At 39.6% G+C, this 13204-nt stretch overlaps 1 protein-coding gene across 1 annotated transcript in view; it reads left to right on the top strand.

The window, feature by feature from the left end:
- Positions 1 to 13204, top strand: part of LOC106561902 (protein kinase C-binding protein NELL1) — a 502584-nt gene that overhangs the window by 50686 nt on the left and 438694 nt on the right. The window lies entirely within an intron of this gene.

Genomic DNA, 13204 nt, shown 5'->3' on the forward strand with positions numbered 1-13204 from the left:
ATCATGTGCTAACAAGACGGAGATTTTTGGACATAAATGATGAGCTTTTTTGAACAAAACTACATTCGTTATGGACCTGTGATACCTGGAAGTGACATCTGATGAAGAGAATCAAAGGTAATGGATTATTTACATAGTATTTTCGATTTTAGATCTCCCCAACATGCGTTTCCGTTTTCTGGGCGCAGTGCTCAGATTATTGCAAAGTGTGATTTCCCAGTAAGGTTATTTTTAAATCTGGCAAGTTGATTGCGTTCAAGAGATGTAAATCTATAATTCTTTAAATGACAATATAATATTTTACCAATGTTTTCTAATTTTAATTATTTAATTTGTGACGCTGACTTGACTGCCGGTTATTGGAGGGAAACGATTTCCTCAACATCAATGCCATAGTAAAACGCTGTTTTTGGATATAAATATGAACTTGATAGAACTAAAAATGCATGCATTGTCTAACATAATGTCCTAGGAGTGTCATCTGATGGAGATTGTAAAAGGTTAGTGCATCATTTTAGCTGGTTTTATGGTTTTGGTGATCCTGTCTTTGAATTGACAAAACATTACACACAACTCTTGTAAATGTAGTGTCCTAACATACTCTAAATTTATGCTTTCGCCGTAAAACCTTTTTGAAATCGTAAAACATGGTTAGATTAAGGAGATGTTTATCTTTCAAAGGGTGTAAAATAGTTGTATGTTTGAAAAATTTGAATTTGGACATTTATTTGGATTCAAATTTGCCGCTCTTGAAATGCACCTGCTGTTGATGGAGTGCACCACGGGTGGCACGCTAGCGTCCCACCTAGCCCATAGAGGTTAATGGAAGTTCTCTAAGGTCAAACATGTAAAGTGTGGTGTACAGCAAGGCAGCTCTCTAGGCCTTCTACTCTTTTTGATTTTTACCAATGGCCTGCAACTGGCATTAAACAAAGCATTTATGTCCATGTTTGCTGATGATTCAACCATACACGCATCAGCAACAACAGCTAATGAAGTAAGTTAAACCCTTAAAGTCTGTTTTTGAATGGATGGCCAGTAATAAACTGGTCCTGAACATCTCTAAAACTAAGAGCATTTTATTTGGTACAAATCATTCACTAAATTCTAGACCTCAGCTGAATCTGGTAATGAATGGTGTGGCTGTTGAACAAGTTGAGGACACTAAATTAATTGGTGTTACCTTAGATTGTAAACTGCCATGGTCAAAACATATACAGTGCATTCGGAACGTATTCAGAACCCTTGACTTTTTACACATTTTGTTACTTAAAGCCTTATTCTAAACTGGATTAAATAAAATAAAAAATCCTCATCAGTCTAGACACAAGACCCCATAATGACAAAGCAAAAACAGGTTTTTAGAAATGTTTGCAAATGTATTAAAAATTAAAAACAGATACCTTATTTATATAGGTATTCAGACCCTTTGCTGTGAGACTCGAAATTGAGCTCAGGTGCATCCTGTTTGCATTGATCATCCTTGAGATGTCTCTAAAACTTGATTGGAGTCCACCTGTGGCATATTAAATTGATTGGACATTATTTGGAAAGGCACACAACTGTTTACATAAGGTCCCACAGTTGACAGTGCATGTCAGAGTAAAAACCAAGCCGTGAGGTCGAAGGAATTGTTCGTAAAGATCCGAGACAGGATAGTGTCGAGGCACAGATATGGTGAAGGTTACCAAAACAGTTCTGCCACATTGAAGGTCCCCTTCATTATTCTTAAATGGAAGAAGTTTGGAACCACCAAGACTCTTCCTTGAGCTTGCTGCCCGGCCAAACTGAGCAATCGAGGGAGAAGGGCCTTGGTCAGGGAGGTGACCAACATCCCGATGTTCACTCTGACAGAGCTCTAGAGTTCCTCTGTGGAGATGGGAGAAACTTCCAAAAGGACAACCATCTCTGCAGGTCTCCACCAATCAGGCCTTTATGGTAGAGTGGCCAGACGGAAGCCACTCCTCAGTAAAAGGCACATAACAGCCCGCTTTGAGTTTGCCAAAAGGCACCTTAAGGACTCTCAGACAATGAGAAACAAGATTGTCTGGTCTGATGAAACCAAGATTGAACTCTTTAGCCTGAAAGCCAAGCATCACGTCTGGAGGAGACCTGGCACCATCCCTACGATGAAGCATGATGGTGGCAGCATCATGCTGTGGGGATATTTTTCAGCGGCAGGAACTGAGAGACTAGTCAGGATCGAGGGAAAGATGAACGGAGCAAAGTACAGAGAGATCCTTGATGAAACCCTGCTCCAGAGCGCTCAGGACCTCAGGCTGGCGCGAACAGTTCACCTTCCAACAGGACAACAATGCTACACTCACAGCCAAGACAATGCAGGAGTGGCTTTCAGGCAAGTCTCTGAATGTTCTTGAGTGGCCCAGCCAGAGCCCGGACCTGAACCCGATCGAACATCTCTGGAGAGACCTGGAAATAGCTGTGCATTAACGCTTCCTATCCAACCTGACAGAGCCTGTGAGGATCTGCAGAGAAGACTGGAAGGAACTCACCAAATACAGGTTTTCCAAGAAGACTCAAGGCTGTAATCGCTGCAAAAGGTTCTTCAAACAAGGTACTGAGTAAAGGGTCTGAATACTTATGTAAAAGTGATATTTCATTTTTTTATTTTTAATGATTGGCAAAAATGTCTAACCTGTTTTTGCTTCGCCATTATGGGGTATTGTTTGTAGATTGAGGAAAACACTATTTAATACATTTTAGGACAAGGCTGTATTGTAACAAATTGTGCAAAAAGTCAAGGGGTCTCAATACTTTCCAAATGCACTCAATGGTTCAATAGTTATAAAGATGGGGAGAGGTATGTCCATAATAAAGAGATGCTTTGCTTTTTTGACACCACACTCCAAAAAGCAAGGACTGCAGGCTCTAGTTTTTTCTTATCTTGATTATTGTCCAGTCTTGTGGTCCAGTACTGCAAGGAAAAACCTAGTTAAGCTGCAGCTGGACCAGAACAGAGCGGTACATCTTGCTCTTCATTGTAATCAGAGGGCTGATTTAAATACTATGCATGCCAGTCTCTCTTGGCTAAGAGTTGAGGAGATACTCACTGCATCACTTAGTTTTGTAAGAAACATTAATGTGTTGAAAATCCCAAATTGTTTATTCAACTTACACAACTCTGACACACACACTTACCCCACCAGACATGTCACCAGGGGTCTTTTAACAATCCCCAAATCCAGAACAAATTCAAGAAAGCATATAGTATTATATAGAGCCATTATTGCTTGGAACTCCGTTCCTTCTCATATTGCTCAAATGAACAGCAAACCTGGTTTCAAGAAACAGATAAGCAACACCTAACAGCACAACGCCTCTACCCTATTTGACTTAGCCTACATATCAATACATACACACAAACTATGTGTGCAATTTTTTTTTACATTGATGTAGTTCGGTCCTTGAGCTGTTCTTGTCTATTAATATTCTGTATTATGTCATGTTTCATGTTTTGTGTGGACCCCAGGAAGAGTAGCTTCTGCTTTTGCAACAGCTAATGGAGATGCTAATAAAATACCAAATGTCAGAGTGGTTAGAGGGACAATAGAGCCCTGAGTACCAGGCCATTAGCGACAGGTACTACCAACGGAAGACGGTGTATAAGAGGAGATAACCACGACTCAACGGTCACTTGGAATGTTACTGAGGTCATGACTCATGACTGCCGGTGTGGCGGTATTAAAATCACCTCAACAGTCCTACTGATTACTTTAAAGCCCTGTTTCAATATTATGAGTTTTTATAACTTTTTGTCACTTGTTTTGTGGCATGCATGCTCTGTGGATTTCCCTACCTGCAGCCAGAGACAGTAGCCACAGCATAGCACTTGCAGAAAAAAAGTGCACTTGACCCTGTGAATGGAACTGTCACTCAATACAGATTGGGTAAGCTAGCGAACAGACCGCTGTACAGCTGAAGGATCGGGTGCAGCACCAGTGTCAAATTGTAGGGAGAGAGGATTGCTATAAATACGTATGCAGCCCCAAAGACTGTTTGCCGATCAAGAATATAAACTGTTTACAAGTAAACCATCAATGGGTCATCAAGCAACAATTACGAGCATAGGCCTACTACTCTATTGGTATGTAAAAATTGCTTGAATATGATAATTTCTCATGAAGCATTCATCTGGAATTTGTTGTTGAAATTAATTGTTACATCATCCAAATATGTTGTTTACAAAATAATGAAAAGGGCTGTCTGCTAGCCTCAATAAATAGGCAAAGTACATTGCATGTAAAAAAAATATATATATATCTTACCATGCACGACTTGGACTTGAGTTTCAACCCGTTCTTCTTTGGACTCAAACCTTATAGATGTAGGATCTTAATTTGACCACCCTGTTTTTTTTGTTGTTTTTTTACCTTTCTTTAACTAGGCAAGTCAGTTAAGAATAAATCATTATTTAAAATGACGGCCTACACCGGCCAAACCCGGACGACACTGAGCCAATTGTGCACCGCCCTATGGGACTCCCAATCACGGCCGGTTGTGAAACAGCCTGGAATTGAACCAGGGTGTCTTAGTGACATCTCTAGCACTGAGATGCAGTGCCTTAGACCGCTGCGCCACTCAGGAGCCCTGTTGCAGGAGAACTTTCCACATTAGTGAACCAGGCTTTATTTTCTAGTGCTCCTGTCTCTGGTGGTGGGTTAATCTCCAAACCCATAACCACATATCACATGCGTTGGTCAGTTTCTTGATTTCTTTGATCAAGTAGCTGGCCAAGGCATTTGAAATGTTCTTTATTTTCATTTCAACCATTTTATGTCTATGATGTATACTGAACTAAAATATAAATGCAACAATTTCAACTATTTTGCTGAGTTACATTTCATACAAGGAAATCAGTCAATTGAAATAAATTCATTAGGCCTTAGTCTATGGATTTCACATGACTGGGCAGGGCACAGCCATGGGTGGGCCTGGCTCCCCAGTGGGTGGGCCTTAGGCCCTTCCAGATTTTTATTTTTTTTCCCCTCAAAAGGGCTTTATCACAGACAGAAATAATCTTCAGTTTCATCAGCTGTCCGGGTGGCTGGTCTCAGACGATCCAGCAGGTGAAGATGCTAGATGTGGAGGTCTTGGGCTGGCGTGGTTACACGTGGTCTGCGGTTGTGAGGCCGATTGGAGGCGGCTTATGGTAAACAAATGAACATTCAATTCTCTGGCAATAGCTCTAATGGACATTCCCGCAGTCAGCATGCCAATTGCACGCTCCCTCAAAACTTGAGACATCTGTGGTGTTTTGTGACAAAACTGCGCATTTTAGAGTGGCCATTTATTGTTCCCAGCACAAGGCGTACCTGTGTAATGACCATGCTGTTTAATCAGCTTCTTGATATGCCATACCTGTCAGGTGGATGGATTATCTTGGCAAAGGAGAAATTATCCCTAACAGGGACAGTTTGTACACAAACTGAGTGAAATAATATTTTGTGCTTATGGAACATTTTTGGGATCTTTCATTTCAGCTCATGAACCATGGGACCAACACTTTACATGTTGCGTTTATATTTTTGTTCAGTATATTTAGTGCCATGCTAAAGATTGACTTAAACAAATCTACAGGGGCTGATTCACATTACCCCTTCTAGCAACAGCTCTCTTCCACACTCATTGTTGAATCTTTGACCTGTATTTTTTACTTGACAATTGCTACTGGTGTTATCCCTAAGATCTGGAAAGCGGCACATGTCCTCCCTATATATAAGGGCGGAGATCCTTCTGACTTAGATACCTTGGAGATTGGGCAGTAGTTATCTTGCCTAGCCAAGGTATTAAAATCCCTAAGAATTTATATAGTCCATCTTTCCTATTTAAAAAGGACTGAGGACAGATAATTTCGTTCCATTTCAACATATTTATTAGTGAAACCAAAGTGCTGTAACATATACAGTACCAGTCAAAAGTTTGGACACACCGACTCATTCAAGGTATTTTCATTATTTTCACTATTTTCTACATTTTAGAATTATAGTGAAGACACATATGGAATCATGTAATAACCAAAAAAGTGTTAAACAAATCAAAATATATTTTATATTTGAGATTCTTCAAAGTAGCCAACCTTTGCCTTGATGACAGCTTTGCACACTCTTAGCATTCTCTCAAACAGCTTCACCTGGAATGCTTTTTCAGCAGTCTTGAAGGTGTTCCCATATATTATTTTCCTTCACTCTGCGGTCCAACTCATCCCAAACCATCTCAATTGGGTTGAGTTCGGGTGATTGTGGAGGCCAGGTCATCTGATGCAGCACTTCATCACTCTCCTTCTTGGTAAAATAGCCCTTACACAGCCTGGAGGTGTGTTGGGTCATTGTCCTGTTGAAAAACAAATGATAGTCCCACTAAGCACAAACCAGATGGGATGGTGAATCGCTGCAGAATGCTGTGGTAGCCATGCTGGTTTATTGTGTCTTGAATTCTAAATGCATCACTGACAGTGTCACCAGCTAAGCACCATCACACCACCTCCATGCTTCGCGGTTGGAACCACACATGAAGAGAAAAAGAAATCACACATTTGGACTCATCAGACCAAAGGACAGATTTCCACCAGTCTAATGTCCATTGCTCATGTATCTTGGCCAAAGTAAGTCTCTTCTTCTTATTGATTGAAGTGAAAACCACTTTGGTAGTGGTTTCTTTGCAGCAATTCGACCATGAAGGCCTGATTCACGCAGTCCCCTCTGAACAGTTGATGTTGAGGTGTGTCTGTTACTTGAACTCTGTGAAGCATTTATTTGGGCTGCAATCTGAGGTGCAGTTAACTCTAATGAACTTAGCCTCTGCAACAGAGGTAACTCTGGGTCTTCATTTCCTGTGGTGGTCTTCTTGAGAGTCAGTTTCATCATAGCGCTTGATGGGTTTTGCGGCTGCACTTTAAGAAACTTTCAATGTCCGCATTGACTTACCTTCATGTCTTAAAGTTATGATGGACTGTCATTTCGTCTTTGCTTATTTGAGCTGTTCTTGCCATAATTTGGACTTGGTCTTTTACCAAATAGGGCTATCTTCTGTATACCACCCCTACCTTGTCACAACACAACTGATTGGCTCAAATGCATTAAGAAGGAAAGAAATTCTACAAATTCAGTTTTAACAAGGCACACCTGTTAATTAAAATGCATTCCAGGTGACTACCTCATGAAGCTGGTTGAGAGAATACCACGAGTGTGCAAAGCTGTCATCAAGGCAAAGGGTGGCTACTTTAAAGAATCTAATATCTAAAATATATTTTGATTTGTGTTACACTTTTTTGGTTACTACATGATTCCATATGTGTTATTTCATAGTTTTGTTGTCTTCAATATTATTATACAATGTAGAAAATAGTAAAAATAAAGAAAACCCCTGCAATGAGTAGGTTTGTGCAAACTTTTGACTGGTACTGTATAAATTAAATCAAATAGCCTAGTACACTCACCAAAACTTTTCAAATGTTCAAATCAAAAGGCTATTGCATGGGTGCTTCGCAAATTCAGAACCGCTGGACACCAACATAATAAACTAAAGCACTCATCATTGGGAATGAGATCAGAATGACTGCTTAGGCTTGATCCATATATTAAATAATAAAATAGGTAGCCTAGCCTACAAAACTAAAACAATGAATATGTTCAAATCAAAAGGCCTGGTTGACATGACATCAATAACGCAGCCACAGTCTCTGGTGTCGATACATTCAGAAATCAAAAGATGGTTTAGTTTAAAACCTCCAACAAAGGCCAAGAGAACAATAAATACTTTTCAATGAGAAAACAGAAATCCACATCGGGGGAAAAAAAACTTTGGTTTTCAAAGATGCAGCATACGATGCAATACTCGTGATCATTTTAAGGAGAACAAAAACTACTTAGCCTCCATTTGTACACCACCGCAGAAAATCTTTACTATTCGGCATTTTCCAAATTAAGTAGCCTTATTCAAAGCATTCTCGATTTTCACATACCATAAGACGTTCTATTTTTCATAATTAGTTTGTCATGCGTGATTGAGTTGTTTTGCGTTATTGGTTAATTTCGGTAGCACATCCCTATATCTGATTATCAGCAGTTGTCAAAGCCGAAATTAGTACAGTATGACATCCGGCATTTAAAGTATACTTCATTTTCGAAATGTCACATGCTATAAATACATTTTTTCGCATACTAAAACAGCCTTCTATTTCGGACGCAAGAATGGGTTTTCAGATACGGGTCAATTTTGGCACCTGTTCTCTTTACTATTTATATAAATAATGTTGGTCTATCTATTAAATCCTGTAATATTCATCTGTATGCAGACGATGCGGTTACGTTTGCCGTTGCACCAACTCTTGACCAAACTGTCTTAGAGCTGCAATCTGATTTTACAGAAAGCCCTTGATATAAAACTTTTACTTAATGAGGGCAAAACAGAATATATGTTGTTCTCTAACTCACTCAAAAATGTCTTAGTTGGACTACATCTAAGACCATCATTGGATGGTTCTCTCATCGAGCAGGTTACTGCCTATACATATTTGGACGTTTGGATTGATAAAGATCTAATGTTTAAAAAACATACAGAAGACCTAGTTAAAAATATTTTAAAGTTTTTAGAAATAGATCTTGCCTCTCTCTAAGCAGCAGGAAGCAGATTGTACAATCAAATTTCCTGCCAGTTTTGGACTATGTTGACACCATTTATCAAAATGCAGCAAACACCACTCTAAAACCTTTGGATGCAGTCTACCATAGCATACTTTTCTTTATCATAGGTGACAGGTTTAATACTCACCACTGCATCCTGTCTCAGAAGGCTGGCTCGTCCTCACTAAAGTCCCGTACATAATTTCATTACTCCCTTTTTGTTTACAAAGCTCCGCTGAAAAAGTTTCCAACCTTCACTGTTAACATAAAATAGAGACAACCATCCCTGTGAACGGGTTTGGTAACTGCCAAGGTTCCACTAGTCTCTACCAAAATAGATAAATCTGCCTTCAGTTTTAGTGCCCCCCATTTTTGGAATAACCTACAAAACTCCCTACATTTTCACTCTCTGGTGCCTCTAGGGCAGTTTAGGACTTTAATGTTGAATGTGTTTAATGAGAATTGCAACTGTTTGGATTGATTATATTTGTGGTGTTTGAAGCTGTAGATTCTTTCATATGTAGTTTTTTTTTATTGATTATTTTTAATTGTTCTATTGCTGTCCTCAGGGCATCATTGTAAATAAGACCCTGGTCTCAATGGTTTCCTGTGAATAAATAGAAGTTTAATAAAATGTTGTTCTTGGGGGCTGAGGTCTTCAAATCAGAACTGACTGACTCAATGAACATAGCAGACAAGCACAACCCCTCTCAAAGACTCTGCCAAAGCCTGTTCCCATGTTGGAGTAGCATGTGCGCCAGTGATGTCTCTCAGACCAGTTGGCACTTTTCACTCAATGTTTTGAAAAGGGTCGACATGCATGACCATCATGTCTACTAATAGACTTGCAGAGGAACTGTAACTGTGGCAGTCATTTTCAATCATTGATTACTCTTATTGTGACGATGCTACCAAGGCGCATCTAATTGGTGCCCTGTAACTCCCTCCCTACTGTGTTTATTGATTGGCTGTTGTGTCTCTGAGTCTTTACAGAGGCTTTCCATATCTTAGGCTGACGGAAACTGCGTACCAATTTACACCCTCTTCCCTTTATTGACCAGGGCCCATAGTAGAGGTCGACCGATTATGATTTTTCGATACCGATACCGATTATTGTCGGACCAAAAAGCCGATACCGATTAATCGGCCGTTTTCTTTTCTTTTTTTACATTTATTTATTTGTAATAATGACAATTACAACAATATTTGAATGAACACTTATTTTAACTTAATATAATACATAAATAAAATCAATTTAGCCTCAAATAAATAATGAAACATGTTCAATTTGGTTTAAATAATGCAAAAACAAAGTGTTGGAGAAGAAAGTAAAAGTGCAATATGTGCCATGTAAAAAAGCTAATATTTAAGTTCCTTGCTCAGAATATGAGAACATATGAAAGCTGGTGGTTCCTTTTAACGTGAGTCTTCAATATTCCAAGGTAAGAAGTTTTAGGTTGTAGTTATTATAGGAATTGTAGGACTATTTAGCCTTCCCTGTAGCTCAGTTGGAAGAGCATGGTGTTTGCAACGCCAGGGTTGTGGGTTTGTTTCCCACGGGGGGCCAGTACGAAAAGAAAAAAAAATGTATGAAATGAAAATGAAATGAAATGTATGCATTCACTACTGTAAATCGCTCTGGATAAGAGCGTCTGCTAAATAACTAAAATGTAAATTTCTCTCTATACGATTTGTATTTCATATACCTTTGACTATTGGATGTTCTTATAGGCACTTTAGTATTGCCAGTGTAACAGTATAGCTTCTGTCCCTCTCCTCGCTCCTACCTGGGCTCGAACCAGGAACACATTGACAACAGCCACCCTCGAAACTGCGTTACCCATGTAGAGCAAGGGGAAAAACTACTCCAAGTCTCAGAGTGAGTGACGTTTGAAACGCTATTAGCATGCACCCGGCTACCTAGCTAGCCATTTCACATGGGTTACACCAGCCTCATCTTGGGAGTTGACAGGCTTGAAGTCATAAACAGCGCAATGCATTGCGAAGGGCTGCTGGCAAAATGCACGAAAGTGCTGTTTTGAATGAATGCTTACGAGCCTGCTGCTGCCTACCATCGCTCAGACAGACTGCTCTATCAAATCATAGACTTAATTATAACATAATAACACACAGAAATACGAGCCTTAGTTTCCGGATTTGACCATATTAATGACCTATCATCTCGAAAACAAAACGTTTTTCCTGTCAGTGAAATACGGAACCGTTCCGTATTTTATCTAACGGGTGGCATCTCTAAGTCTAAATATTCCTGTTATATTGCACAACCTTCAATGTTATGTCATAATTACGTAAAATTCTGGCAAATTAGTTTGCAACGAGCCAGGCGGCCCAAACTGTTGAATATACCCCGACTCTGCGTGCAATGAACGCAAAATGACACAATTTCACCTGGTTAATATTGCCTGCTAACCTGGATTTCTTTAAGCTAAATATGCAGGTTTAAAAAATATATACTTCTGTGTATTGATTTTAAGAAAGGCATTGATGTTTATGGTTAGGTACAGTCGTGCAACGATTGTGCTTTTTTCGCAAATGCGCTTTTGTTAAATCATCCCCCGTTTGGCGAAGTCGGCTGTCTTTGTTAGGAAGAAATAGTATTCACAGTTCGCAACGAGCCAGGCGGCCCAAATTGCTGCATATACCCTGACTCTGTTTGCAAGAGAAGTGACACATTTCCCTAGTTAAAAGAAATTCATGTTAGCAGGCAATATTAACTAAATATGCAGGTTTAAAAATATATACTTGTGTATTGATTTTAAGAAAGGCATTGATGTTTATGGTTGGAGCAACGTGTACCTAAGCGATTATATGCAACGCAGGACAGGCTAGATATCCTAGTAATATCATCAGCCATGTGTAGTTAACTAGTGATTATGATTGATTGTTTTTTATAAGATAAGGTTAATGCTAGCTAGCAACTCACCTTGGCTTCTTACTGCATTCGCGTAACAGGCAGGCTCCTCGTGGAGTGCAATGTAAAGCAGGTGGGTAGAGCGTTGGACTAATTAACCGTAAGGTTGCAAGATTGAATCCCCGAGGCAACAAGGTAAAAATCTGTTGTTCTGCACCTGAACAAGGCAGTTAACCCACCGTTCCTAGGCCGTCATTGAAAATAAGAATGTGTTCTTAACTGACTTGCCAAGTTAAATAAAGGTCTAAAAAAAAAAAAGAATCTAAAAATACCGATTTCTGATTGAAATGAAAACTTGAAATCGGCCCTAATTAATCGACCATTCCGATTAATCGGTCGACCTCTAGCCGATAGAGAATGGGCCCTGGTCATGCATGGAATAAGGTGCCATTTTGGACACAGCCAGTCATTAAAAAGCAACACAGAGAAGATAAAACCTTGTGATTATTTTCCTTTCTTTGACTCTTCAGGATTAGGTATTCATAGGGAATGGCAGGATAGTTGATATTCTTCATGCTCCCGCAGCAGTATACATGTCAGTGGAGATTGCTATTGTAATCCATGAAATGCACTGATATCCCTTTTCTGTACCTAAAGGGCTTATTCCAAAGCCAGACTCGGTGGCCAAGCTTCTCAGTGCTATTAATACTGGAAATGTTAATTAAACCGTCTTTTCACACAGACACACAGTCAAATTTGTTAACAGACAATTTACAGCTATAGGTAAATCCCTCTTGCAGGATAAACAATAGCTGCTGGAAATATCTCACACATGGAACCTCCATAACAGACATGTAATATGAAATTAGGTGAAATTGTGCTTATAAGTGTGTATGTGTCATTTTAGACTATTTGTATTCCCTTCACAGTACACTCCTTTTGACCAGAGGCCCATAGTAATGGGTCCAGGTCAAAAGTAGGGTACAAGGGGTATACTTAATACCATTGAGACATCCTTACTCTCTGATTAAGAAACAGCCTCTGGGGTATTACTGAATTGGGAGTGAGCTTGCAGAGTGAGAGCAAGTAATTAGGCGGGGTGGAGCTCTGCCAAGGAGGCTGGGGCTCAGTTGGATCTCTCTGTGTGTGTGTGTGTGTGTGTGTGTGTGTGTGTGTGTGTGTGTGTGTGTGTGTGTGTGTGAGCTCTGTTGAAGTGCGGGATCCTAGTGAGTGGGTAAGGCTCCCACCGGTGGACCTATGAGAGGCCGGACTGATACTGCTACTAGTGTAAAGCACTCAGGGCTCCAGCAAATTTACTTAATGTCTCATCTTCATTGAGCTATTTCCCCCTGTGTGTGTGCACATATTTTTTATTTATTTAACCTTTATTTAACTAGGTGAGTCAGTTAACTTCTTTGGGCTAGGTGGGACGTGACTGTCACACACTATTCAACAGCCAGTGAAATAGCATGGCGCAAAATACAAAACAGCAAAAATCTCAATTTCATTTTCTCAAACAATCAACTATTTTACACCATTTTAAAGATAAACTTCTCGTTAATCTAACCACATTGTCCGATTTCAAAAAGGCTTCATGGCGAAAGCATAAAATTAGATTATGTTAGGACATAAACTTCACAAGAAAATCTACACAGCCATTTTCCAAGCAAGGACATCCATCACAAAAACC

The sequence above is a fragment of the Salmo salar genome, chromosome ssa11 (genome assembly GCF_905237065.1).
Source record: "Salmo salar chromosome ssa11, Ssal_v3.1, whole genome shotgun sequence".
NCBI lineage: Eukaryota > Metazoa > Chordata > Actinopteri > Salmoniformes > Salmonidae > Salmo > Salmo salar.